Here is a 6,055-nt window from a genome sequence, read left to right on the forward strand (position 1 = left end):
TTTTGGCTGGTGTTGTGAATGCAGATGCTCTGGCTTTATCTTTCAGGGATGATTGCTAAAATGAAAAACGAGCACTGGATGACAGCAGAAGCTTAGTGAGCTCATTTCAGCAGTGCCATGGGGAGATTTTCCTGGGATTTCCCCAAGAACTGTTTACAACTTTTAAGCTTTTCACCACTTAAGACTCAGAATTAGGATGCTTTCAGTTTCTCAAGTGCCAAATGAAGACACTGAGCTTGAAGTGGAATCCTTTCACTTGATTAAATAACTTTCTAAATGGATAATAAATTAGTTACCAACATATTTTGTCTTCATTATTCTTTCTGTTAAATGTACAGAACAGAGGCTAGTTGTCACATAGAGACCCAGAAAACAAGTTATATTTTCAGAGCTTTCTGGCAAGGTTCACTCAAAGTTATGAACAAACATTCTTTCAAACACCTAAACTGACGTCTTCCAGTCTTCCAACCAATACTCCAATATAATTAAATTAGATGTTAAGTAAAAAGTGAACAGAATAAAACAACATAGGCTGAAGCAACTAGTTTTGTGTTTTTTGCGACTTTGGAACCCCCCTACAGTTGAGTGACTGGAATTCACTGTCATAAATATATCACGTCGTAATTACACTAAATAGCTGTACACGTGCATTTGTGTACAATCTCTAACCATTAGGCCACGGGAAGTTGTGGCCTAATGGTTAGAGAGTCGGACTTGTAATCCAAAGGTTGCGGGTTCGAGTCTCGGGCTGACAGAGATTGTAGGTGGGGGGAGTGAATGCGCTCTCTCCACCCTCAATACCACGACTGAGGTGCCCTTGAGCAAGGCACTGAACCCCCAACTGCTCCCCGGGTGCCGCAGCATAAATGGCTGCCCACTGCTCCGGGTGTGTGTTCATGGTGTGTGTGTGTGTGTTCACTGCTGTGTGTGTGCACGTTGGATGGGTTAAATGCAGAGCACGAATGGGTCACCATACTTGGCAGTATGTCACTTCACTCATTTGTTGCTGCCCTAAAGCAAATTGCTCTTTCCATGCAATTTCGTACCCGCTAACCCAACTTACAGACTCCCAGAATTGACGTTTACCATTAGAATGATTTTGAAACTGATATTTCGAGGTAACAAAAACAAAAACTTACATAAAGTTGGCCAGTCAACTATAAATTTAATATCTTAATGAAATATTAAGTTTTAAAATGTTGTAATACAATTTATTCTGTTAACCCAAACAATTTCAAATTAAACATTTTTTATTAATTATTTTGTGCTTTATAACATTTTACTGTTTGGCAATCCACTAATCAGCTAAGTGTGACAACATGCCCCATAAGGGCATTTTTTTCCATGGAAATGATGGATGAAATAGGCCTTTCTTTGTTGTCAAGACTTGTGTCTATACAGAAAATAAACCTACTGCTAAATTAAATCTCTCCTTTCAAAGAAGAAAACAACACCTTGACATCCTTTGCTCCAAACAGTGGTGTCACCTGCTTTTCTTTTACAGACTGCTCAAGTTCTGCATTTCAAAGTATCTTTTGCTCCTGAAGTACCTGTGAAAGTGGTGCGAGGACCTCATTTGCATTTCAACAGTAGGCCTATGGGTTTAGTATGTTAAAGACCAAAAACCAAGGACAACCTTTCATCCCCTTGCAAGGTTTCTTGTATAAGACACTCTTTACATCATGGATATGCCAAAAATAGCATAGACCTGTGCAGTAAATCATAGGGAAGAACCAGCGAAGCGAGTTTAATATTTTCCATGCTCGATTCACACGTCAAGGTCTAGCCATCATCACCGACTGCAACGCATCTGCCACCGAAGTGATTCAAACTCCCACCGCACATCAAACATTCGGTTAGGCAGCAGACAGCCTGCTCGTTGTGATTTCTTTTCTTATTTTTCCTGAGATGAAAGAGCGTTATTCGTAATGACAGTTTCTTCTTCGGCCTGCCTTCGTTGTCTTGCGTGCTCTGCTCCTTTTATTATCTTCTGTCTGCAGTCCTTTTCCCAGGACCTGAAAACTCATTATACACCCAAACTGATGTGATTACCAGTTCTCAACAATACACCAGATTTCTTGGATTTCATTTGTTTTTAAATCATACTGTCATGTTCAAATGGAGCCTGTGGAATTAATTTTGACCCTTAATTGAGTCAAGGGGCAAAACGTCAGAAAAAGCAATAATCTAGTCTGCATACTACATGTGTTTGACTATCTAATCTTTGACGAATATCTACTTTGGTAAAGTTCAGCTGCTGGAGACATGGTGAGTGAAGGTTATAGCTTGTGTGGATGGTCATGACATTCTAACTGAACATTCAGTCATCTAAAAATACTTTTCATCTCCTCAACCTCTTTTCTCAAAAATTTCTTTATATGGTAAATGCAGGTCTCATGGTTGAATAATTGGGATTTGAGTTTAATCATAATTGCAAAATAACCTTAAAGGATAATTGTTGATAAACTTCTGGAAACTCATGCAATTTTCCCTTTTTATAATAATTTTATAAATGTACATGCACATTTTATGACTTTCTATATTAATTGAGACCACTGCAATATTTGTAGTTAAAAAAGTGAATGCATTTTTTTCTGTATCTGTTAATGTCATTAAAACACACGTTAAAATGCAATTCATACAAACATGAACACATCAAAAAGATTTAAAATTCAGACAGTAGATTTGTCCTCTATTCCAAAAAATAGCATAGACCTATTTTTGGCACCTTTGGTCCTCGAGGCAGGATTCGAACTCGGGACGCCCCGTAGTGCAACGGTGCGATATGTCTGCACACTGCACCCAAATGCTAATGGCGCCAACGTGACTGATTTTTTTTCAGAATTTTAAATAATTTGAATTTTTTTGTGGGCCTTAATGTCAAAAAAGTGGCATATGAATCAAATCCATTAAACTTGAGAAATTCTTGAAAAAGAAGTTTATTCAAGTGTGCTATTAGTATACTTATTTTAAACTAAAAAAAAAAAGGAAAGTATACTTTTAGTCTAAAATATAATAGAAATATACTTAAAATAACATTTAAGTATACTTGACTTATACTTAGAAAAAGTCTAAATATATTGAGCTACATTTAAGGTGTATTTACTTTTATTTTTGGACTAATAATAAAGTCAACTAATTGTATGTGAGAGAGTCAGCGGTACATATCAATGTGTTCCTATTGGTCAGAGTTAGAGGAGCTCAGCTTAACCTGGTTGTTAGCCTCTGGAGCAGGCTAGCTGCAAAGAATAAATCTCCATAGTAACATAATTTAGCTTAATTTGGCCTGCTTTCATGCAACTGAGTCAGGGTTAAATTCAACCAGGATATCTGGAAAATCCCAGTTTAATCCCTTATCTTGCTTTTGTGCAATGCACCTCTGTTTTTCCTTTTGATGTTTGTACAAATTAATAAATAGGGGCATAGTAGTATACTTAAAGTATCATGTATAGTTAACTTAAAGAAAACTTATGAGTATACTTGCCGTATAAAACTAGTACTAAACTAGTAGTTTACTGAGACTATACTTCAAAGTGGGCCTATACTAAAAATGCTACTACAATATTTAATTAGTAAACAATCAGTATACCTATAAGTTCACTTTTAGTATAGTTGCAGTACAAGCTAAAAACTTTGATGTTAACTAGTTGTGGACAAAAATTTTACTACTGGTATACTTAAAAGTATATTTTATATACTAGAAAGTGGGCCAATTTAGTCCCAGTGAGTATTGAAATAGTACACTTATGAGTAGCCTATACTACTAGTACACTGATATTTGTATACTTACTACATAAAGTAGCCTATACTTAAAATATACTTGAACTTTACTCAAGTATACCTAATAAAATAAACTAAAGTATAGCCTACTACTTTTTGGTACCGGAGCAAAACCAACACGCAGGACGCCATGTTGTCCAAAACAAACAAACAAACAAACAAACAAAACAGAAAGATTTGGAGCGTTTTGGAATAAACTAATCTTGAGAAAACGTCTTGATGGAACGTTAAAAAATTTTACGTAATTTTTACGTTGTTACAAATACGCGAGATTACGCAATATTTAGAACGTTCAATCAAGACGTTTACTTGATAGTTTTTTAGAATCACTAAAATAAATTCCTTTGCGGAAATTAACCATGGTTTTACTACAAATTAAACCAAAACAGGTTACTATTAAACCATGGTAACCACAAATTAACCATACACTTTGACTACAATAAAACCGATTTTCTCAAGGGTTATTTGTAGAAAATGGTATAAGCGTTTTTCAAACACTTGAAACCGCCGAAAATATTGGATCTCTAACTTTTTTTTGTTCGTTTTATAAGCTCCATGTAAATTTTAACCCTAAATATGTTGATAAATTTATCATCTAAATGAAGAGGCGCTTATTTTTAATCAATAATAAATACGAACACAGTGATATTACAGCAGTGACTTTTTATAATAATTTTATAAATGTACATGCACATTTTATGACTTTCTATATTAATTGAGACCACTGCAATATTTGTAGTTAAAAAAGTGAATGCATTTTTTTCTGTATCTGTTAATGTCATTAAAACACACGTTAAAATGCAATTCATACAAACATGAACACATCAAAAAGATTTAAAATTCAGACAGTAGATTTGTCCTCTATTCCAAAAAATAGCATAGACCTATTTTTGGCACCTTTGGTCCTCGAGGCAGGATTCGAACTCGGGACGCCCCGTAGTGCAACGGTGCGATATGTCTGCACACTGCACCCAAATGCTAATGGCGCCAACGTGACTGATTTTTTTTCAGAATTTTAAATAATTTGAATTTTTTTGTGGGCCTTAATGTCAAAAAAGTGGCATATGAATCAAATCCATTAAACTTGAGAAATTCTTGAAAAAGAAGTTTATTCAAGTGTGCTATTAGTATACTTATTTTAAACTAAAAAAAAAAAGGAAAGTATACTTTTAGTCTAAAATATAATAGAAATATACTTAAAATAACATTTAAGTATACTTGACTTATACTTAGAAAAAGTCTAAATATATTGAGCTACATTTAAGGTGTATTTACTTTTATTTTTGGACTAATAATAAAGTCAACTAATTGTATGTGAGAGAGTCAGCGGTACATATCAATGTGTTCCTATTGGTCAGAGTTAGAGGAGCTCAGCTTAACCTGGTTGTTAGCCTCTGGAGCAGGCTAGCTGCAAAGAATAAATCTCCATAGTAACATAATTTAGCTTAATTTGGCCTGCTTTCATGCAACTGAGTCAGGGTTAAATTCAACCAGGATATCTGGAAAATCCCAGTTTAATCCCTTATCTTGCTTTTGTGCAATGCACCTCTGTTTTTCCTTTTGATGTTTGTACAAATTAATAAATAGGGGCATAGTAGTATACTTAAAGTATCATGTATAGTTAACTTAAAGAAAACTTATGAGTATACTTGCCGTATAAAACTAGTACTAAACTAGTAGTTTACTGAGACTATACTTCAAAGTGGGCCTATACTAAAAATGCTACTACAATATTTAATTAGTAAACAATCAGTATACCTATAAGTTCACTTTTAGTATAGTTGCAGTACAAGCTAAAAACTTTGATGTTAACTAGTTGTGGACAAAAATTTTACTACTGGTATACTTAAAAGTATATTTTATATACTAGAAAGTGGGCCAATTTAGTCCCAGTGAGTATTGAAATAGTACACTTATGAGTAGCCTATACTACTAGTACACTGATATTTGTATACTTACTACATAAAGTAGCCTATACTTAAAATATACTTGAACTTTACTCAAGTATACCTAATAAAATAAACTAAAGTATAGCCTACTACTTTTTGGTACCGGAGCAAAACCAACACGCAGGACGCCATGTTGTCCAAAACAAACAAACAAACAAACAAACAAAACAGAAAGATTTGGAGCGTTTTGGAATAAACTAATCTTGAGAAAACGTCTTGATGGAACGTTAAAAAATTTTACGTAATTTTTACGTTGTTACAAATACGCGAGATTACGCAATATTTAGAACGTTCAATCAAGACGTTTACTTGATAGTTTTTTAGAA

The sequence above is a fragment of the Barbus barbus genome, assembly GCF_936440315.1.
Source record: "Barbus barbus genome assembly, chromosome: 45".
Lineage (NCBI taxonomy): Eukaryota > Metazoa > Chordata > Actinopteri > Cypriniformes > Cyprinidae > Barbus > Barbus barbus.